The 24,977-nt window shown below is 36.9% G+C and overlaps 1 protein-coding gene and 1 pseudogene across 12 annotated transcripts in view; one reads left to right on the top strand and one right to left on the bottom strand.

Annotated features, from left to right (window-relative positions):
• The window catches only part of LOC100511652 (glycerophosphodiester phosphodiesterase domain-containing protein 4), an 882,168-nt gene that overhangs the window by 50,926 nt on the left and 806,265 nt on the right, over positions 1-24,977 (bottom strand). The gene's annotated exons all lie outside the window — the stretch shown is intronic.
• LOC146399741 (RING finger protein 11 pseudogene) lies at positions 20,230-20,702 on the top strand (annotated as a pseudogene).

A 24,977-nucleotide genomic window follows, 5' to 3' on the forward strand; every position in this document is an offset into this window, starting at 1 on the left:
GGCCAGGTCCCAGGGTGGCTGGGGGCTCAGATGTCCTATGGCACCTGTCCTGCTGGTAGGTAAGGCTATGTCTCCAACAGGCTAGATACATGGTACGGGGCATCCTAGGATTGGTGCCATACAACTGGTGGACATGGCCACATCCTAGCATTAATAAGCTAGAAGAAGGATTTTATTTTACTTTATTTTAAATGATTTTTATTTTTTGATTACAGTTGGTTTACAATGTTCTGCTAATTTTCTACTGTAAGCAAAGTGACCCAGTCACACATACATATATACATTCTTTTTCTCACATTATCCTCCATCATGCTCCATTATAAGTGACTAGACATAGTTCCTAGTGCTATACAGCTGGATCTCATTACTTATCCATTCCAAGGGCAATAGTTTGCATCTATTAACCAGACTCCCCCTCCCCCTTGGCAACCACAAGTCTATTCTCCAAGTCTATGCATTTTTCTGTGGAAAGGTTCCTTTGTGCTGTATATGAGATTCCAGATATAAGTGATAACATATGGTATTTGTCTTTCTCTTTCTGACTTACTTCACTTAGTATGAGAGTCTCTAGCTCCATCCCTGTTTTTGCAAATGGCATTATTTTGTTCTTTTTAATTACTGAGTAGTATTCTGTTGTGTATGTATACCACATCTTCTTAATCCAAACATCTTTTGATGGACACTGAGGTTGTTTCCATGTCTTGGCTATTGTGAACAGTGCTGCAATGAACATACGGGTGCACGTGTCTTTTTCAAGGAAAGTTTTGTCTGGATATATGTCCAAGAGTGGGATTGCTGGATCATATGCTAATTCTCTATTCAGTTTTCTAAGGTACCTCCATACTGTTTTCCATAGTGGCTGTACCAACTTACATTCCCACCAACAGTACAGGAGGGTTCCCTTTTCTCCACACTCTCTCTAGCATTCGTTATCTGTGGACTTATGAATGATGGCCATTCTGACTGGTGTGAGGTGGCATCTTATAGTAGTTTTGATTTGCACTTTCCTAATAACCAGTGATGTGGAGCATTTGTCATGTGCTTGTCGGCCATCTGTATATCTTTGGAGAAATGTCTATTATGTCTTTTGCCCACTTTTCAATTGGCTTTGAAATTGGTTGTTGGCTTTTTTGCTGTTGAGTTGTGTAAGTTTTTTGTGTATTTTATTTAGAGATTAAGCCCTTGTCCATTGCACCATTTGATACTATTTTCTCCCATTCCGTAAGTTGTCTTTTTGGGGTTTTTTTATGGTTTCCTTTGCTGTGCAAAAGCTTGTCAGTTTGGTTAGGTCCCATTGGTTTATTTTTGCTTTAGAGGATTTTAAAATGGTGCTTACCAGCCCAAAGTCCTTGTCTTTGGCAGGATGGGCTCCCCAACATGCCTGCTGCCAGTATCTACATCTTCAAGATAAGTTTCAATTGTCTCCTGCCTCCCCAGAAAGTTCTTCAAGATCATCAAGTGGGTCTGAATCAGGTTCCTTTCAAATTACTGCTTCTGCCCTGAGCCTCAGAGCATATGATGCTTTATGTTCACCCTTTGAAGTGAGTATTTCCAAGAGCTCGCTGGCTCTCGCAAAAGTAATTCCTACTGATTTACCAAATAAAATCTCCTGGGGGACTCATCTTCCCAGTGCAGGACCTCTGAGCTGGGAAGCTCAATGTGGGGCTTGGACACCTCACCTCTTTGGGAAGAATTTCTGCAATAATAATTATTCTCCCATTTGTGGTTTGTCTACCTGGGGGTATAGGTCTTAACTATACCACATTTCTGCCCCTCCTATTCACGTAACTGTGGTTCATTCTTTACACCTTCAGTTGCACACAAATCTTTTCTGCTAACCATTGGGTCACTCTCCCAGACAGTTCCTCTATCCAGGAGTTGCAATTTTGTTGTGCCCATGGGAGGAGATGAGCTCATGTTCAGGCCACAACATTAACATTGCTTCCAAAGACATTTTTTGAAGAGAAAAAAATCCTAAAATTCAGATGGAATTACAAGGGATTGTGAATGGTAGGAAAAAACCTCAGGGAAAAAAAAAGAACAAAACTAGAGGGTTAACACTTCTTATTAAAAACTTACTATAATGCTACAGTAATCAAAAGCGTATGGTACAGGCATACTGACAGGGAAAAAATGATCTGTTTAACAAATGGGGCTGAGAACACAGGATATTCACATGAAAAGGACACTGGACCTTTGCTTAACACCATATACAAAAAAATAACTCAAAATAGATCAAAGACCTAACTATAAAAAATAAAATTAATCTCTTATTTGAAAATACAGCAGAAAATCTTCATGACACTGGGTCTGGCAATGATCTCAGATATGAAACCAAGGACACAGGCAAAAACAACAAAAATAGATAAATTAACATTTATGAAAATGTTTTAAATTTTATGCATCAAAAGAAACTACCAACAGAGTAAAAAGGCAACTAACAGAATGCAAAAAAATGTGTAAATTTGTAAAAATATTTGTTATAGTTGATAAAGTATTAATATCCAGAACATACAGAGAACTCCTAAATCTCAACAACAAATAAAAATCCCTCAGAAAGAATTGAAAACATTATGTGTGTGTGTGTGTGTCTGAATCAGTCTGCTATACACCCAAACACAATGCTGTAAACCAACTAAACTTCAATTTAAAAAAAAGTGAAGTTCAGGAAGTTGTTTTTTAAAAAACAAAGAACCAAAACAAACCTGATTCAAAAATGGACAATTTTAGTAGACATTTCTTCAAAGATGATTATGAATGGCAAGTGAGCACAAGAAAGGATGCTCAACATAGCTTATCATTAAGGAAAGGCAAATAAAAATTGTGAGCTATCGCTTAACACCCATTACAATGGCTCCTATCAGAAAAAACAGAAAACAACATGTGTTGGAAAAGAGGTAGAGACACTGAAAAACTTAGTGGGAACATATGATGATACAACCACTGTGGAAAACAGTACGACAGTTCCTCCAAAAATTAAAAATAGAAGTCACATATGTCTCATCAATCCCCTTTCTGGATATATGCCCAAATAACTGAAAGAGATATTTGTTCACTCATGCTCAGAATAGCATTTTAACTATAGCTAAAATGTAAAAGCATAACTAGAAACAAGAAAAGTTCAAACAAGAAAACTCACTGGTAAAGGCAAACATGCAATAAAAGGAGGAAATAATCCACTGGGAAAAAAACATGAAAACTAGCAACTATGAAAAGAGGAGACCACAAATGCAGAATATTGCATATGCATTTGAAATTAAGAGAGCAGCAACCTAGAACACTTCTGTATATACAGATTGCTATATAAAAATCTAATGGGAACTACAAACCAATAAACTACAACAGACACACATACTTAAAAAAGCAAACCTAATACAGCACTAAAGATAGCAAATCACAAAAGAAGAGAATAAAAGAGAAAGGGGGGAAGACCTAAAATAACAAATCCAAAACAATCAATAAAATGGTAATAAGTACATACCTATCCATAATTCCAATGAATGTAAATGATTAAATGCTCCAACCAAAAGACACAGTCTGGCTGAAAGGATATAAAATGTCACCCATATATATCACCCATATATATTCCATCCATAAGAGTCCCACTTCAGATCTAAGGACACATTCAGATGGAAAGCGAAGGAATGAAAGAAGATACTCCATGCAAATGGAAATCAAAAGAAAGCTGGAGTAGCAATACTCTTATCAGACAAAATAGACATTAAAATAAAGACAATCACAAGAGACAAAGGAGGACACTACATAATGATCAAAGGATAAATCCAAGAAGATAACAGAATTGGAAATATACGGCACTTAACATAGGAGAACCACAATATATAAGGTAAATGCTAACTGCCATCAAAGGAGAAATTGGCAGTAACACAATAATAGGAGGGGATTTTAACACCCTAGTTACATCAATGGATAGATTATCCAGACCAAAAAATCAATGAGGAAAAAGGCCTTAAGTAACACATTAGAAAAGACAGACTTAACTGATATTTACAGAACATTCCATCCAAAAGCAGCAGAATATACATTCTTCTCGAGTGCACATGGAATATTCCCTCTTGGGCCACAAATCAAGCCTCGGTAAATTTAAAAGACTGAAATTACATCAAGTATCTTTTCCAACGACAATGCTATGAGACTAGAAATCAACAACAGAAGAAAAAAAAAAAAAAAAAAAACAGCAAAAAGACACAAAACACCTGGCAGCTAAACAATATGATACCAAACAGGGAGTTAAAGTTCTGGCTCAGTACATTAAGGACTTGACATTTTATCTGTGAAGATGTGGGATTGATTCTTGGCCTTGCTCAATGGGTTAAGGATTGAGCATTGCCACAAGCTGTGGCCTAGGTTGCAGCTGTAGCTCAAATCCAGTGTGGCCAAGGCTGTGGCATAGGCCAGTAAATGCAGCTCCAATCCCCACTAACCCAGGAACCTACATATGCTACACACATGACCAGAAAAAAAAAAAAAAAAGTTACTAAACAACGAATGAAGTACATGTGTCTTTGCAAGTTGTGGTTTTCTCTGGATAGATGCCCAGAAGTGGGACTGCTGGATCAAATGGTAATTCTATTTTAGTTTTCTGAGGAATCTCCATACTGCTTTCCACAGTGGTTGAACCAATTTACATTCCCACCAACAGTATAATAGGGTTCCTTTTTCTCCACACCCTCTCCAGTACTTATTGTTTGTAGCCTTTTGGATGATAGCCATTCTGCCTGCTGTAAGGTGGTGCCTCATAGTGGTTTTGATTTGCATATCTCTAATTATGAGTGATGTTGAACATCTTTTCATGCCCTTTTTGGCCATCTGTATGTCTTCTTTGGAGAACTGTCTGTTTAGATCTTCTGCCCATTTTTGGATGGGGTTGTTTGTTTTTTTGGTATGGAACTGCAGAAGGTGTTTATAAATTTTGGATATTAATCCCTTGTCAGTCGATTCACTTGTAAAGATTTTCTCCCATTCTGTGGGTTGTATTTTTGCGTTATTTAGGGTTTCCTTTGCTGTGCAGAAACTTTTTAAGTTTGATTAGGTCCCATTTGTTTATTTTTGTTTTTACTGTCGTTACTCTAAGAGGTGGGTCTGAGAAGATGTTGCTGTCGTTTATGTCAGAGAGTGTTTGGTCTATGTTTTCCCCTAAGAGTTTTATGGTGTCTGATCTTATATCTAGGTCTTTAATCCATTTGGAGTTGATTTTTGTGTATGGTGTTAGAGAGTGTTCAAATTTCATTCTTTTCCATGTGGCTGTCCAGTTTTCTCAGCACCCCTTATTGAACAGGCTGTCTTTTCTCCATTGTATATCCTTGCCTCCTTTGTCATAGATGAGTTGGCTGTAGGTGCATGGATTGAATTCTGGGCTTTCTATCCTGAGCCACTGATCTATATGTCTGTCTTTGTGCCAGTACCATGCAGTTTTGATGGCTGTTGTTCTGTAGTGTAGCCTGAGGTCAGGGAGCCTGACTCCTCCAGCTCCATTTTTCTTTTTCAGGATGTCTTTGGCTATTCTGCTGGGTCTTTTGTGCTTCCAAACAAACTTCAGCATATTTTGTTGGAGTTCTGTGAGGAATGCCCTTGGTACTTTGAGAGGGATTGCATTGAATCTGTAGATTGCCTTGGGTAGTAGAGTCATTGTAGTAATACTGACTCTTCCCATCCAAGAGCATGGTATGTCTTTCCATCTGTTTGTGTCATCTTTGATTTCTTTCATCAGTGTCTTATAGTTTTCAGAGTACAGGTCTTTTGTCTCTTTAGGTAGGTTTACTCCTAGGTCTTTTATTCTTTTGGATGTGATGGTATAAATGGGATTGCTTCCCTCATTTCTCTTTCTTCTCTTTCATTGTTAGTGCATAGAAATGCCGTCGATTTCTGTGTATTAATTTTGTATCCTGCGACTTTGCCAAATTCATGGATGAGCTCTAACAGTTTTCTAGTAGAGTCTTTAGGATTCTCTAGGTATAGTATCATGTCATCTGCAAATAGTGATAGTTTTATTTCTTCCTTTCCAATTTGGATTCCTTTTGTTCCTTTTACTTTTCTGATTGCTGTGGCTAGAACTTCCAAAATTATGTTGAAGAGTAGTGGCGAGAGAGGACATCCTTGCCTTGTTCCTGATCTCAGTGGGAATAGCCAAGACATGGAAACAACCTAAATGTCCATCAACAGAGGAGTGGATCAACAAGATGTGGTACATATACACAATGGGATATTACTCAGCCATTAAAAAGAACGAAATACCGGCATTTTTAGCTACATGGATGGACCTAGAAATTATCATGCTAAGTGAAGTCAGTCAGACAATGAGACACCAACATCAAATGCTTTCACTGACACGTGGAATCTGAAAAAAGGACAGACTGAACTTCTTTGCAGAACAGATGCTGACTCACAGACATTGAAAAACTTATGGTCTCCTGAGGAGACAGTTTGGGGGGGGTGGGGGGATGTGCTTGGGCTGTGGGATGGAAATCCTGTGAAATTAGTGTTATAATCATTATACAACTACAAAAAAATACATTAGTTATTGAAATACTGAGGGAAAAAAACAAAAACGAGTGAATCACTGAAGAAATTAAAGAGGAAACCATAAAGTGCCTAAAGAAAAATGACAATGAAAACACAGTGATCCAAAACCTGCAGGATGCAGCAAAAGCAATTCTAAGAGGGAAGTTTATAGCAATACAATCTAACCTCAGGAAAAAAGAAAAATCTCAAACAATCTAAACTTACACCTATAGCAACTAAAGAAAGAAGAAACAAAACCTGAAGTTAGTAGAAGAAAAGAAATCATAAATATCAGAGCAGAAATAAATGAAATACAGGCAAAGAAAACTATAAAGATCGATGAAACCAAAAGTTGGTTCTTTGAAAAGATCAGCAAAATTGATAAGCCTTTAGCCAGACTCATCAAGAAGGGAGATGGTTCAAATCAATAAAATTAGAAGTGAAAAAAGAGAAGTTACAACTGACACCACAGAAATACAAAGAATCATGAAAAACTACTATAAGCAACTATATACCAATAAAAAGGACAACCTAGAAGAAAGGGACAAATTCTTACAAAGGTACAACCTTCCAAGACTGAACCAGGAAGTAACAGAAAATATGAATAGACCAATCACAAGTAATGAAATTGAAAATATGATTTAAAAACTTCCAAAAAATAAAAGTCCAAACCTAATGACTTCACAGGTGAATTTTATCAAACATTCAGAGAAGAGTTAACACCTATTCTACTGAAACATTTCCAAAAAATTGCAGCAGAAGGAAGCTCTCTAGCTCATCCTTTGATGCCACCATTACCATGACACTAAAACCAAAAAAAGACACCACAATATCACCGCTGAATATAAATGCAAAAATCCTCAACAAAATATCAGCAAGAATCCAACCATATATTGAAAAAATCCAACCATATATTGATCATACGCCATGATCACGTGGGATTATCCCAAGGATGCAAGGATTCTTCAATATCCACAAATCAATCACATTAACAAATTGAATAATAAAAACTCAATGATCATCTCAATAAATGCAAAAAAGTTTTTGACAAAATTCAACATCCATTTCTGATTTAAAAAAAAAAAAAACTGTCCAGAAAGTGGGCATAGCGGGAACCTACCTCAACATAATAAAGGCCATATATGACAAACCCATAGCTAATATCATTCTCAAAGGTGAAAAGCTGAAAGCATTTCCAGCAAGTTCAGGAACAAATCATGGATGTCCTCTATCACCACTATTACCCAACATAGTTGTGGAAATCTGATCTATGGCAATCAGAAAAAAAAAGAAATAAAAGGATCCAAACTGAAAAAGAACAAGTAAAACTGTCACTGTTTGCAGTTGACATGATGCTATATCTAGAAAATCCTAAAGGCGCTACCAGAAAACTGTTAGAGCTCATCAATGTATCTGGTAAAGGTGCAGGATACAAAATTAACACACAGAAATTGATTCATTTCTATATACTAATAATGAAAGATCAGAAATAGAAATTAGGGAGTTACTGTCATGGCGCAGCAGAAATGAATTAGACTGGGAACCATGAGGTTGCAGGTTCAATCCCTGGCCTTACTCAGTGGGTTAAGGACTTGACATTGCTGTGAGCTGTGATGTAGGTCACAGACAGCTTGGATCTGGCACTGCTGTGACTCTGGTGTAGGCTGGCAGCAACAGCTCCGATTGGATCCCTAGCTTGGGAACCTCCATATGCCATGGGTGTGACCCTAAAAAAAAAAAAAAAAAAAAGACAAGAAATAGAAATTAGGGAAACCAACCCATTTACCACTATACCAAAAAGAGTAAAATACCTCGGAACAAACCTATCTAAAGAAAACAAAAGACCTGTACACTGAAAACTATAAAATGCTGATGAAAGAAATCAAAGATGACACAAACAGATGCAAAGATATACCATGATCTTAGACGGGAAGAATCAACATAGTCAAAATGACTATGCTACCCAAGGCAATCTACAGATTCAACATAATCCCAATCAAACTACCAATGGCATTTTTCACAGAATTAGAACAAAAATATTTTAAAATCTGTATGGAAACCCAAAAGACCTCAAACAGCCAAACTAATGTAAAAAAATAGAACTGGAGGAATCAGGCTCCTAGCCTTCAGTCTGTACTACAAAGATACAGTAATCAAAACAGTATGGTACTGTCACAAAAGCAGCAATGTAGATCAGCAGAACAGATAGAAAGCCCAGAAAGGAAGTAATAACATACAATGGAGGAAAGATAGTCTCTTCAATAAGTGGTGCTGTGAAAACTGGACAGCTACATGTAAAAGAATAAAATTAGAACATTGTGTATCACCATACCCAAAAATAAACTCAAAATGTATTAAGGACCTAAATGTAAGGCCATACACTATAAAACTCCTAGAGGAAAGCATAGGCAGAACACTCTTTGACATAAATCATAGCAATATCTTTTTGGATCCATCTCCTAGAGAAATGAAAATGAAAATAAACAAATTGGACCCAATTAAACTCAGAAGTTTTTTGCACACCAAAGGAAACCATAAACAGAATGAAAAGAAAACTCACAGAATGGGAGAAAATATTTGTAAATGAAGCAACTGACAAGGGATTAATCTCCAAAATATATAAATGCCTCCTGAAACTCAATATCAAAAAAACCCAAACAACCTCATCCAAAATGGCCAGAAGAACTAAAGAGATTTCTCCAAAGAAAACATACAGACACCCAAAAAAAAAACACACGAAAAAATGCTCAACACCACTAATTATTAGAGAAAAACATATCAAAACAACAATGACGGTGGAGTTCATGCTATGGTGCAGCGGAAATGAATCCAACTAGCATCCATGAGGATGCAGGTTTGATTCGTGGCCTCGCTCAGTGAGTTAAGGGTCTGGCATTGCAGTGAGCTGTGGTGTAGGTCGAAGAAGTGGCTCAGATCCTGCACTGCTATGGCTGTGGCGTAGGCCAGCAGCTGTAGCTCCAATTCAGGCCCTAGCCTGGGAACTTCTATATGCTGCAGGTATGGCCCTAAAAAGCAAACAAAACAAAAGAAAACAACTACAGTGAGGCACCACTTTACACAAGCCAGAATGGCTGTCATCAAAAAGTCTACAAACAACAATGCTGGAGAGGGTGCAGAGAAAAGGAAATCCTCTTACACTGCTGGTGGTAATGTAAATGGGTGCAACCACTATGGAAAACAGCATGGAGGTTCCTTCAAAAACAAGAAAATAGAACTACCATATGATCTAGCAATCCCACTCCTGGGCATCTATTTGGAGAAAACCATAATTCAAAAAGATGCACGTATCCCAATATTCACTGCAGCACTATTCACAATAGCCAAGACATGGAAACAACCTAAAGGTCCATCAACATACGGATTAAGAAGATGTCATATATATATATATACACACAATGGAATACTACTCAGTTATTAATAATAATAATATAATGCCATTTGCAGCAACATGGATGGAACTAGAGATGCTCATACTAAGTGCAGTAAGTCAGAAAGAGAAAGACAAATACCATATGTTATCACTTATATCTGGAATCTCATATACAGCAAAAAGGAACTTTTCCACAGAAAAGAAAATCATGGACTTGGAGAACAGACTTGTGGTTGCCAAGGGGAAAGGAGTGAGATGGACTGCGAATCTGGGGTTAATAGATGCAAACTATTGCCTTTGGAACAGATAAGCAATGGGAACCTGCTGTATAGCACTAGGAACTCTATCTAGTCATTTATGATGGAGCATGATAATGTGAGAAAAAGAATATATACATGAATGGGTCACATTGCTATACAGTAGAAAATTGACAGAACACTGTAAACCAGCTATAATGGAAAAAATAAAAATCATTAAAAAAAGAATATGTGGTATACATATACAATGGAATATTAATGAGCTATCAAAAAGAATGAAATAATGTTGCAACAATGGATAATAATAATAATGCAGCAACATGGATGGACCTAGAAATTATCAAACTAAGTGAAGTTAGACAGTGAGACTCAAACATCATAAGATTTAAGTGTGGAATCTAAAAGAAGGATTCAAATGAACTTATTTGCAGAACAGAAACAGACTCACAGACTTTGAAAACTTGTGGTTACCAAAGGGGACAGGTGTGGGTGAGGGATGGGTGGACTGGGGTTTGGGATGGACATGTTCTAAAATCAGGTTGTGATGATGGTTGTACAACTGTAAACACAATGAAATTCATTGAATTTTAAAAAAAATTTAATGTAAAAACAACATGTGTCCTTTAATTGATTAAAGCAAAATGTGGTACATACATACAGTTGAATATTATTCATCTTTTTTTAAGATGGAAATTCCCAATAGGATATAACAGAAATGAACTTTTGGGATTATATGCTAAGTGGCATATGCCAGTCACACACAAAAAATCAAATACTGTATGAATCATACACTTAGATGAGGCGCCTATAATAGCCAAAATCATAGTCAGAAACATAGAATGGGGTTTCTAGGGGCTGGCGGAGGAGGGAATGGGGAGTCAGTGTTTAAATGGTATAGAATTTCAGTTTTACAAGATGAAAAGAGTCACAGAGATGGCTGGTTGAAGGTTTCACAACATTAAATATATATATAATACCACGGACCCATACATTTAAAGATGGTAAAGATGGTAAATTTTATGTTTTATATTTCACTACAACTTTTTTTAATTTATATTTCACTACAACTTTTTTTAATTAAAAAAAGTAGGCCAGCACAAAATACTTACTTGGCAAAGTAATCCCAATTACATAATTGTTTTCTTCGTGAACGAAGTAGAGAGATGGGAGTTCTCGTCGTGGCTCAGTGGTTAACAAATCCGACTAGGAACCATGAGGTTGTGGGTTCAATCCCTGGCCATGCTCAGCAGGTGAAGGATCCAGCGTTGCCATGAGTTTTGATGCAGGTCGGAGACGCGGCTCGGAGCTGGCATTGCTGTGGCTCTGGCGTAGGCCAGCAGCAACAGCTCCGATTAGACCCCTAGCCTGGGAACCTCCATATGCCGCAGTTGTGGCCCTAGAAAAGACAAAAGAAAAAGAGAAAAAAGAAAACAAAGTAGAGAGATGAAGAATTAAATACACGTATGTTTAAAATCATACATTTTTTTTGAGAGCATTATAGTAAACTGCATTCATGTTACTAATATTTGTACTTAAGGAATCTTTGGGTATTTGGTATTTTTAGTAAATTTATATGTTTAAGAGAATTTGGCCAGGTTACATTTGCAAATCCAATTTCAAATATGAAACTGAGTAACTGACCTAGATTTGTGATTACAAGTTCAAATCTTATAAAGGATTTGAAATATATAAAACATTTATGGTTTATATGGCTCTACATGCAATGTTAGACTCATGGGAAGTGCTCAAGAATTCTGAAAACACTGAAGTCAAACAACTGCAGTACCTAAGAAAGAAAGTACATCGAATGCATAAATGCAGTTTAAAACATCTAAAGTATTTAACTAAAATGCATTAAGTATCATTCAAAGGCCCTCAAAAATGCTGTTTAAAATGTTCAACTTATAAATGGAATAGGTTTTATAAGCTAAATGTATAAGCTTAAGAATGAACTAGGATTCTGAATATAATAAGTTGAATATTTATTTTGATTTCAACCAAAGTAAAATGCTTCTGGCACACAAAAATCACCTAAAAACTCAAAGTAAACATATTATTTAACCAAAAAAAAAAAAAAAAAAGAGAGAGAGAGGAAAATGTTCTCATACAGACAAATGAGACGATAACTCATTCCCAGCAGATTTGCCCAGTAAGAAAAATTAAAAGACATTCTCAGGCCAAAAGTAGATACCAACTGTAATCTTGAATCTACACAAAAGAATGAAGAATGCCAGAAATTATAAATATGAATATACAGCTAAAACTTTTTTCCTACTTTTTAATTTTTAAAAACATTATTGACTATTAAAGTAAAAATTCATAACCACATATTATGAGATTAATGACAACAGGTCAAATTGGGAGTGGTGAAATGGAAATATACTGTTAAAAGACATATTTTACACACAAAAAAATGAGTAATATTTAAGGAAGAGATCAGAAGTTAAAGATCATATTTAACTCTAGCATATCCACTAAAAAGAAGAGGTATGGCTAATAAGCTCACAGTGAAGATAAGTCCTAAAAAAATATATTCTGTTAATCTCAAAGGAAGCAGGAAACAAAAAGACACAGAATACTAGTGCACTCACTTCAGGTGTAAAATTGATAGGTCATGCCAAAAAGTTCAGTAGTCAAGGCAAATACTATTTTCATGTGATATTTTAAAAATCTAAATTAATGTAAAAATAAAAATTCATGATAAACAAAATGTGACATTTTAAATATATACAAAAGATTATTATTGACCATTTTTTTTCTTTTTCCTCAAGCTCTAATATGGCCTCGCACTGGCACATTGTTACAGAAATACCTGACATTTGGTTCTTCATGGATGTTAAAATAGGAAACACTGAAATTATCACTGCACGCTCACTCACGCTGTCTGTCTCTCTCTCTCTCTCGCACACACACACAGATTAGTTACAAGTTACACTTATTTTCCTTTAAAAGCTAAGTAAAGTCTGAGTTGGTAGGGAAGGAGTGAGGCACTAGACCCACATAAGCTTGTCGAAATCTTTGTCTCTCTGTCTCAGCTTCCAGTGACTCCCAGCGACTCCTGTCAAGATTTCTCCTTTTGGTCCACACCAGGAGGTCAACACTGCCTCAGGAAATAGGATTCAGTGTTGTCCAGAGACTTGTGGCTACATGGTCCTCAAGGGAGGATATGGCTGGCCTGGCTTTTATGCTAAACCTCGGCAGCCAAAAATCTTTGCATAGGTTCTTATCAGGGCCTCCTCAGGCTTTCTCTCAGGTGCTGAGTATCTGTTTATATTACTTGCTTCTGAAGTACAGACATGCCACCTGTTCTTCGATTATTTCTCAAAAATATGAGTTTCTAATCAAAGTTTCATATAAACACGTTTAATATGTTAAAGAATGATGCGCTTATAATTTTACAAAGTGGGGTGAACACCCTATCAAAATAAGTTCACTTTGGGAGTGGAATGGGGACGAGACTTCCCCTGGGAATATTTTCTCACAAACCTCAAAAATGCCAACATTTTGAAGGCAAGAAGAGATGGTAGGAATGAGCAAGCAAATCACAAAGGAAACAGCCAAGAAGAAAGTAAATCGGCAGAGTATGAAATTCTGGAAGCCAAAGAATGAAAATATTCTTTCAAAGAAAGAATATTTAAATGCAGAAAGGTTAAGCGAAAAGTGAAATTTTACGGAAATGTTTAGGAAACTTAAGAGCTGGGTGACGTGATGTGGGAAAAGCGTGGTTGGGACGGGCTCAAAAGAGATTGGAAAAGCAAAAGAGACAGGGAGTAGAAATAACCCTTTGGAGGAAGTTGCCTAAAAGAAAGTAAAGATATAGGGCACGAACTGGAACAGAATATGGGCATTGAAAAGCTTTTAAACGTAAGAATATATCATTATCATCAATATACAAATATGACATAACTCAATTACATATGTATTATGTACATGTATGGATATATGGGTATGTGTACAGCACTATGAAATTTTATCGCAGGGATAGATTTGTGTGACCACCACCACAAAGGGGATACAGAACTGCAACATCACCACAAAGAAACTCTCTCATGCTGCCACTTCAGTCAGACCCTCTTCCAAACACTAACCCCAGGAAACCACTGATACCTCTCCACCACTGTAACTGTATGTGTCACTGAGGAGGGATATACAAATGGAGTCATATAATATGTAACTTTTTAAGGTTTAGGGGTTTTTTTCATTCAGCATAATACCACTGCGATTCATCCAAGTTGTCGCGTATATCAATACTTCTTTCCTTTTTGTGACTGAATGTTATCCCATTGTATGGATGCACCACAGTTTTTTTATCCATTAGTCTGCTGAAGGACATTTGGGTTCTTTCCAGTTTGGGGCTATTACAAATAAAGCTTCCTTGAACATAAGCCCATGTGTTTATGTGGACATATATTTTCATTTCTTTAGGATAAATATCCAGGAGAGTATCTGCTGGATCACATGGCAAGTGAATGTTTATAAGAAATTGCCAAACCGCATCTCAGAGTGGCTACACCATTTTACATTGCCCACGGTGTATATGAGAAATTCAGCTCTCTGCATCCTTGCCAGTATTTGCTATTTTTTATTTCGGCCATTGTGATAGGTGTGTGGTGGTGTCTTATCATGGCTTTGATTTGCTTTTCTCTAATGACTAATCACGTTGACCATATTTTCTTGTGCTTATGTGACAACCATATATCCTCCTGAGTAAAGCACTGGTTCGTTTCTTTCACCTGTTTTCTGATGAGCTTGTTTGCTTCTTTACTGTTCAGTTGACAGAGTTTTTTATATTTAAATATATATAAATATATATATATATTTTTTTCTTTTGACGAAGTCCAATTTAACAATTTTTTCTTTATGGTCCACACTTCTGGTGTCATATCTAAGAAGTCTTCACCCAATTCCAGGTCACAAAGATCTTCTCCTACAGGTTCTTCTACAAGTTTTAGAGGTTTACATTTAGATCTATAATTCATTTTGAGTTAATTTTATATTTATATATTTGTATTTATATAAGGTGTAAGATATAGGATGAGGTTCTCTGCCACCTCCCATCCCACCATAGAAGTCCAGTTGTTCCAAGACTTTTTGTTGAAAAAACCTTTTTTTTTTTTTTTTTTTTTTGGCCATGTCTGTGGCATATGGAAGTTCCTGGGCCAGGATCAAACCTGTGCCACAGCAGTAACCCAAGCCGCTGAAGTGACAATGCCAGATCCTTAATCCACTGTGTCACAGCAGGAACTCCTGAAAAGAATACCTTTACTTCATTGAACTGATCTTTCACCTTGGTTAGAAAAAACAAAACAAAACAAAACAAAAAAAACACGAGTGTACGTATCGGAGTTTAATTCTGGAATCTCTACCTTGCTGAACTGATTTATACGTCTGACTCTCCTCCAGTACCACACTGCCTGGACTGTCTGGATTTCTGTGGCTGTCCCATATGTCTTGAAATCACATAGTGTGACTCCTCTAATTTTATTCTTCTTTGTCAATGTTTTTGTTGACATCCTAGCCTATGTTTTGCCTAAATTCTCTTCTAGAAGTTTTATGGTATCTTTAAGCCATTTTGAATTTACTTTAGTGCAGGGTGTGAAGGTGAGTTTCACTGATTGTACATGAAGCTGTCCAGTTTTCCCAGCACCACTTTTTGAAGAGACTTTTTCCCATTTTATATTCTCACTCCTTTGTCAAATATTAATTGATTATAGGTGTGTAGGTTTATTTCTGAGCTCTCTAGTCTGTTCCATTGGTCCATATATCTGTTTTTATATCAATACACACTATTTTGATTACCGTAGGCTTGTAGTATTGTCTAAAGTTTACAAAGTTATGCCTCCTGTCCCCCACCCCTTGGGGCTCCTTTGGCAATTATGTGTCTTTTGCAGTTTCATACAAGTTTTTGCATTATTTGTTCTTGTCCTATGAAAAATGTCATGGGTAATTTCATAGGATGACAGGAATCACAGTAAACCTGAGGATTGGGTAGTATGGCCATTTTAATAGTATTAATTCTTCCAGCCCAAGAGCATAGGCTATTTTTCCATTTCTTTGTATCCTCTTTAATTTCCTTTATTAACGTTTTATAGTTCTCAGCATATGTCTTTCACCTTCCTGGTCAGGTTTATACCTAGGTATTTTTTGGTGCATTGCCAACGTCTTCATCATTGTGAAAGTGAAATTTGAAAAAAACAAAGTATGTAACTTTTAAGACTGGCCTTTTCAGTCAACATAATTCCTATGAAACCCATCCAGATTGTTGCATGTATAAATAAACTGTTTCTTTTTATTTTTATTTACTTATTTATTTAGCTTTTTAGGGCCACACCTGCAGCAGGTGGAGGTTCCCAGGCTAGGGGTCGAATCGGAGCTACAGCTGCTGGCCTACACCACAGCCACAGCAACGCCAGATCCGAGCCACGTCTGCAACCTACACCACAGCTCACGGCAACGCTGGATCCTTAACCCACTGAGTGAGATCAGGGATCGAACCCACATCCTCATGGATTCCAGTTGGGTTTGTTAACCCCTGAGCCATGAAAGGAATTCCTAAGTTGTTTCTTTTTAATACGAGGTAGCATTCCATGGATACACCACAGCTTGATCATTTACCTCTTAAACCTCTTAAAGGACATGAGGATATTACCTATTATAAATAAAGCTGCCATGAACATTAATGAAGAGGTCTTTATACGAACATCAACTTTTTTTTCCCTCTGGAATAAATGCCCAGGAGTGCAATTTCTGAATTGTATGGTAAGCACATGTTTGGCTTTATAAGAAACTGCCAAACTTACCAGAGGACCTACAGCATTTTACATTTCCATCAGCAATATATAAGTGATCCAGTTTATCCACCAGCATTTGGAGTTATCTCTATTTCTTAGCCAGTCTGATAGGTGAATAGTGATTTCAATTTTCATTTTCACTTTCCTAATGGCTAATGAAGCTGAACATCTCTTCATGTGACTATTTACCATCTATAGGTCCTCTTTGTGAAATATCTGTTCATGGCATTTGCCCAGTTACCAACTGGATTGTTTGGTGCTTTTTTAAAAAACACTATTAGGTTTTAAGATAAACCTTTATCATATATAATTTGCAAGTATTTTCTCCCATCTGTAATTTGTCTTTTAACCTTCCTGACAATGTCATTTGATACACACAAGTTTTTAATTCTGAAGACCAGTTTATCCATTTTTTTGTTGCGTGTGATTTAGTGTCCTATCCAAGAATTCACTGCCATATCCAAAGTCATAAAGATTTAATCTTGTGTTTTCTTCTTGTGTTTTACCCTTTTAGCTCATATTTATATCATCAATCCATTTTGAGTTAATTTTTATACAAAGTATAAAGCAGAGTCATTGAATTGCCTTGCATCTTTACCAAAATCAGCTAGCATAAAGAAAATGAAAGAAAACTCACATAATAGGAAAAAAATTTTGCAAATCACATATCAAATAAAGGAGGCTTCTGCTTTAACTCATGGTTTATTGAGAAATTCATTTGCCTCATTTCCAAATGTTTGAAGATTTAAACTTTATTATTAACTTCTAGTGTGATTCTACTGTTGTCAGAGAATTCATTCTGTATAATTTCAGTACTTTTAAATTTTCTGAAGTTTGTTTTGCAATCCTAGATATGCTCTATTAACGTTTACATGTGTCTTTTGATGTTTTTGTGTTAAGGGTTCTATAAATGTCACTTAGATCCTGTTGGTTAATGGTATTACTCAGCTGTTCTGTACCTTTAATAATTTTCTGTTTGTTAGTTATATCAATTACTAAGGGAAGGATACTGTAATGCTCAACATAGTTTGTCTGTTTCTCCTTTCGGTTTTGTCAGTTTTTGATTCATGTATATTGAAGCTCTGCTCTTGGGCTGATACACAGAATTGTTACATCCTCTTCATGAACTGACTTTTTAAAATCATTATGTAACATCCCTTTTTGTCTCTAGTGGTTTTCTTTGCTTCGAAGTCTACTTTGGGTAGTATTGATATAGCCACTCTAGCTTGAATGAGAATTCGTATAGTATGTTTTTTCCACTCTCTTAATCTACCTGTATCACTATAATCAAAGTGAATTTCTTCAACATATAGTAGTGTCATTTTTTAAAAAAATCTATTCTGCCACCTCTTTTAATTGATATGTTTAGATCACTTAACTTGATTATTAATATGTTATGGTTTAAGCCTTCCATTTTAATATTAGTTTGTTCTGATTTTCTTTGTCTGTTTCCTCTTCTGGCTTTCCTTTTGGTTATTTGAATTTTTTTGATCCGCAGTGTTTTTTAGTAGTAGATCTCCTTTTATGATTTTTGGTGTGGTTGCCCTAGAAATTACAATATGCATACCTAACTTAACACATTCTACTAGTGTCAACATTCTACCACTTAAGGTATAAGGTAGAAAACTAAACCCTTTCTAGGTCCCTTCATGAGACAAATATTAAATATCTCAAAATACACTGAGATGAATATGACAAGGTTGACTTTTGCTTTTAACTATCAAACATAATTTTTAAGGTCTGGAGGAAGAAATCGTCTATTTTGCACCTGTACACACACATACATGCACACATACTGCATTCTCTATTGCTCTTTATTTCTGATGTCCCAAGTTGACTTTCTTTCCCTTGTTTTATTGAGATATAATTGATAGATAACACTGTATTAATTTTAGGTGTACAACATAATGATTTGATATATACATACAAGTTGACTATTTAAATCATTTTCTGTTGTCCAAAAAACTTATTTCCATTTGATTCTTCCTTATTCCTTCTATTTCTTTGCTAACACTTTTTACTTTTTCATTTGTTTGATGAATATCCAAAACTGCTTGTCAAGGACATTTTCTGATAGCTGCTCTAAAATTCTTAGGTAATTCCAATATTTGGTTCTCTTGGTGTTGACATCTGTTGATTACCTTTGCTCACTCAAGTTGAGGATTTTGTATTTTGATCTGATGAAAACTTTGGAGTATATCCTGGGAATTGTGAGTATTAGGAGATTCTCAAGAATCAACATGTTCAGGTCTGGAACACTAGCCCCTTTCTATGAGGTATGGTTCAAATGCCAACTTAGTTTCCAAAAGCTGTGCAGTGCTTTCCAGGCCTTTCTCACTGTGTGACACTCAGAGGTCAATCTAAAACATGGATGGTACCCCATACCAGTGTTCACTAATAAAATAATCTGCTGTGTTGCTTCAATGTGGCTTCATGAATGAGCTATACAAAAGTCTGCCAAGGGTTTTATACACAGTTTTTTATATCCCATTCTCCAGCACAGTTGTTCCTCAGAAAATTAAATTACCACATGACCCAGCAATTCCACTTTTGGGTGCATACCCAAAAGAACTGAAACCAGGGTCTTAAAAAGCTATTTGTATACTCCTGTTCATAGAAGCATTATTCAAAATGGCAAAAAGGAGTTTCCATCGTGGCAGAGTGGAAATGAATCTGGCCAGGAACCATGAGCTTGCAGGTTCGATCCCTGGCCTCACCCAGTGGGTTAAGGATCCGGCGTTGCTGTGAGCTGTGGTGTAGGTTGCAGACATGGCTCAGATCCTACATTGCGGTGGCTGTGGTATATGCCGGTAGCTATAGCTCCAATGAGACCCCCAGCCTGGGAATCTCCAGATGCCGTGGGTGCAGCCCAAAAAAGCCAAAAGGAGGAAGTAACCCAAATCTATCAGTGCATGAACAGATAAACAAACCAAAATAATAATAACAATAACAATAATAATAATAATAATGCAATGGACTATTATTCAGCCTGAAAAATGAAGGAAATTCTGTCACATGCTACAGCGTGGATGAACTTTTGAAGATACTATGCTAAGAGAAATGGTTACCAGGAGCTAAGGGGAGAAGAAAGAGGAGTTGTTTTTTAATGAGTATACAGTTTCAGACTTGCAAGATGAAAAGTTCTAGAGGTTTGTTTCACAACAATATAAATATACTTAGCGTTCCTAACTACATTTTTAAATGGTTAAGACAGTAAATTTTGAGAAGACTGACCAAATGGCGTACAGATCCCACACCCCAGCCCCAGACGATGAGGAACTGCTTCACATCCCCCACTTCACATGACATCTCCCTGCTTCCAGAGTCTCGGTCCAACCTGGAATAGCTTTGGCTAGAGGAGAGCCGCATCAGGAGCCACAGGGCCGGATCAGGAACAAGTTCCAGCTCCAGTCTATCATCCAACACCTGGCCAGACTCGCCTAGCAACTCAGCTGACTGAAAAGGAACAAATCAGGACAGCTCAAAGAACAGCATCTGCCTAAAGGAGTTGATGACCCTGGAAGAGATGGATCAGGAAAAAAGATCCGTATGATGGGCTTTGTTTGTGGAGACCCAATTTGATTTCTGCCGGACACGCACATCTATCGCTTGGACTGTCTAGATCACTGGTTGGTGAGATCCTTCATCTGCCTCTCCTGCACAGAGCCAGTTGAGGCAGTACTGCTTTCATCCTATGAGACTAAGCGAGCCGGGGTCTCTCATCTGACTTCAAGTGAACCATAATTGTTGGTGGTTTTGATCTTTTGTCACTGAGCCCAAAGAGCCAGGGATTAGGAACTGAGATCGGAATTCCCCTCGTGGCTCAGTGGTTAATGAATCCGACTAGGAACCATGAGGTTGGGGGTTCAATCCTTGGCCTTGTTCAGTGGGTTAAGGATCCGGTGTTGCCGTGAGCTGTGGTGTAGGTCACAGATGAGGCTCGGATCCCGCATTGCTGTGGCTCTGGTGTAGGCCGGCGGCTACAGTTCCGATTAGACCTGTAGCCTGGGAACCTCCATATGCCACGGGTGCAGCCCTAGAAAAGGCAAAAAGACATTAAAAAAAAAAAAAAGGAATTAAGATCATGCACAAAAGTTTCCCCAAAATTCCTGAATAGCTGTAGATGTTGGGGAAAAGTATGTGATATTTTGAAAACTAGGGGGAAAAGTAGGACGGTACTTTTATGTAAAGCCTTAACCCAGTGTTTAAAAATATAATTATATTTAGATATGGCTCCAGTACATAGGAATTGTGTAAAGTGTTACAGCAGCTCTATATATTTAAATTATGTGTGTTGAAGATTAGGAAAAAGATAGCGACTGTTTTTCCTAAGTGAAATAACTTTCTTCCCCTCACTCAAATTCTTTTCTGAAGTTGCTGGAATTTGGGTCAAGGTTTTATTAAAAGCTACATTTTATAGCATTGGCACAAAAAAAAAGTTTTAAGCTTGTTTGCACAGTTTTTTTTTTCTATTGGATATGGAACGCATTAGGTTTTTAAAAATAGTGTATTATTTTGGGGGCTGGCTCTATGCTTGAAAACCAGTTTATTTATAACCCGTTATAAGTGCTATATCTGTTTGCAGTTAGAAATGCAGGATTCAAAGTGATCTCCTAGCTTGTAAGCAAACTGAGGTCTTCTATCCCTTGCCTATTAAAAAAAGTAGAGTTAAATGAGTTAATGTGTCAAGAAACCAACTCTATTAAAGTTTTATCTAATTTTGGTTGTTAATAATGGTGATAAATAAAAGTCAAGGTAAACTTTTTTTTTCTTCTTTTTAGGGCCGCACCTGCAGCTCACAGAGGTTCTCAGGCTAGGGGTTTAATCGGAGCTGTAGCTGCCGGCCTACAGCACAGCCACAGCAATGCCAGATCCAAGTCATGTCTGTGACCTACACCACAGCTCATGCAAGGCCGAATCCTTACCCACTGAGCAAGGCCAGGGATCAAACCTGCGTCCTCATGAATACTAGACAGAATTGTTTCCACTGAGCCACAGTGGGAACTCCTCAAGGTAAACGTTAAATATTAAGATTTCTGATTTATTGAGCTTGAATTATGCCACCATGCTTATGTAATAATAAAAGTGGCACCATGATAAAACTGAGAATTTTCTCAATTGTGACAATTTTGATTTATTCCTTCCTGCGACCTCCTTCCCTGCTGTCTTGAACCACAGCAAAAGGATACTGCATCTCTTCTTACTGTGGTGCTGACGTTACTGAAGTTATGTAAAACACGTCCAGTCTCTGTTTCGTGGAAGGCAAGTCATGCTAGTGGACCAACAGGTCTAAGCAGGGAGAATTAAGATAACCATGTTTCACGTTTTGCACATGAATGCAGAATTTGTATAACCACATGACTTCATAGATGCGATCTCAAAAAAGAAGGAACTTCTTTATCTTTTTCTTGCAGTTAATGTAAGGACACTCTGAATCTCTAAGCTCCTGAAGTGTCAGAGGTAGAGATGGCCCGGTAGAGATACAGGAGTACTGTTTTATCCATCCAGCATGTGCTCCTCTTTATGTCCTCAAAGATGACATATCTGTTGAGCTCACTGATACTACAGCTAAAAAATCACTCATTAGCAAAAAGAGGGGTAATCTCAACAAATCAGAAATGTTTCTTATTATTTTACATTGAGTTGACTATTTGCCTCTAACACTTTTCTACATTCAAAACACAAGTCTCTTAAAGGGTTCTTCACAATTGCATTGTAGAAGAATTTAGTATGGCATAAGCACTTCTTTAAGATCTGACATTCAACTGCAGTAGTATCCATTTTGGTTAATTTTTTTATGAGCCCCATGATGAGTGTGAGAAACATCGAAAGAAATCAGATTATCAGGTTAACTTAAATGGTCACATGGATCTTGCTTAAGTTTTTGCTCTTTAATTCATATCTACCCAACTATATAAAGCAAATTTGGAGAAAAAAATACAGTAAATTTTATGCTATGTATTTTTTAACACAAAAATAGAAACAAAGAAAACCATAGAGAATATCAATGAAATGAAAAGCTGGTTCTTCAAAAACATCAACAAAATTTATAAACCCTTAGCCAGACTTACCAAGAAAAAAAGAGCAAGGACTCAAATCAATAAAATTAGAAATGAAAAAGGAGAATGACAGACATCACAGAAATACAAAGGATTATAAGAGACTACTATATGCAACTATATGCCAATAAAACGGAAAACCTAGAAGAAATAGACAATCTTAGAAAAGCACAATCTTTCAAGACTAAAGCAAGATGAAACAGATAAGATGAACAGACCGATCACAAGTACTGAAATTGAAACTGTGATTTAAAAACTTCCAACAAACAAAAGTCCAGGACCAGATGGCTTCACAGGTGAATTCTATCAAACATTTAGAGAAGAACTAGCACCTATCCTTCGGAAACTATTCCAAAAAATCACAGAGGAAGGGACACTTCCAAATTCATTCTGTGAGGCCACCATCACCCTGATACCAAAAGCAGACAAAGATAACAAAAAAAGAAAATTATAGGCCAATTTCACTGATGAACATAGATGCAAAAATCCTCAACAAAATACTTGCAAACCACATCCAACAATACGTTAAAAGAATTGTACGTCATGGTCAAGTGGGATTTATCCTATGGATGCAAGGATTCTTCAATATCCACAAATCAAGCAGTCTGATACGCCGCATTAACAAACTGAAGAATAAAAACCATATGATCCTCTCAACAGACGCAGAAAAAGCCTTCAACAAAATCCAACATCCATTTCTGATTAAAAAAAAAAAAAACCTTCAGAAAGTGGGCATAGAGGGAACCTACCTCAACATAATAAAGGCCATATGTGATAAACCCACAGCTAACACCATTCTCAATGGTGAAAAGGTGAAAGAATCCCCGCTGAGATCAGGAACAAGACAAGGATGTCTGCTCTCGCCACTACTCTTCAACATAGTTTTGAAAGTCCTAGCCACGGCAATCAGACAAACAAAAGAAATCAAAGGAATCCAAATTGGAAAGGAAGAAATAAAACTATCACTGTTTGCAGATGACATGATACTATACCTAGAGAATCCTTAAGACTCTACTAGAAAACTATTAGAGCTCATCCATGAATTTGGCAAAGTCACAGGATACAAAATTAATACACAGAAATCGACGGCATTTCTATGCACTAACAATGAAAGAGAAGAAAGAGAAATGAGGGAAGCAATCCCATTTATACCATCACATCCAAAAGAATAAAAGACCTAGGAGTAAACCTACCTAAAGAGACAAAAGACCTGTACTCTGAAAACTATAAGACACTGATGAAAGAAATCAAAGATGACACAAACAGATGGAAAGACATACCATGCTCTTGGATGGGAAGAGTCAGTATTACCACAATGACTCTACTACCCAAGGCAATGTACAGAGTCAATGCAATCCCTCTCAAAGTACCAAGGGCATTCTTCACAGAACTCCAACAAAATATGCTGAAGTTTGTTTGGAAGCACAAAAGACCCAGCAGAATAGCCAAAGACATCCTGAAAAAGAAAAATGGAGCTGGAGGAGTCAGGCTCCCTGACCTCAGGCTACACTACAGAACAACAGCCATCAAAACTGCATGGTACTGGCACAAAGACAGACATATAGATCAGTGGCTCAGGATAGAAAGCCCAGAATTCAACCCATGCACCTACAGCCAACTCATCTATGACAAAGGAGGCAAGGATATACAATGGAGAAAAGACAGCCTGTTCAATAAGGGGTGCTGAGAAAACTGGACAGCCACATGGAAAAGAATGAAATTTGAACACTCTCTAACACCATACACAAAAATCAACTCCAAATGGATTAAAGACCTAGATGTAAGATCAGACACCATAAAACTCTTAGAGGAAAACATAGGCCAAACACGCTCTGACATAAATGACAGCAACACCTTCTCAGACCCACCTCTTAGAGTAACGACAGTAAAAACAGAAATAAACAAACGGGACTTAATTAAACTTCAAAGTTTCTGCACAGCAAAGCAAACGAAATGACAA

This window comes from Sus scrofa, chromosome 9 (assembly GCF_054392235.1).
Source record: "Sus scrofa isolate SSC_HxYL_T2T_F1_AM1 chromosome 9, Sscrofa_HxYL_maternal_Yorkshire_Landrace_v2.0, whole genome shotgun sequence".
Taxonomy (NCBI): Eukaryota; Metazoa; Chordata; class Mammalia; order Artiodactyla; family Suidae; genus Sus; species Sus scrofa.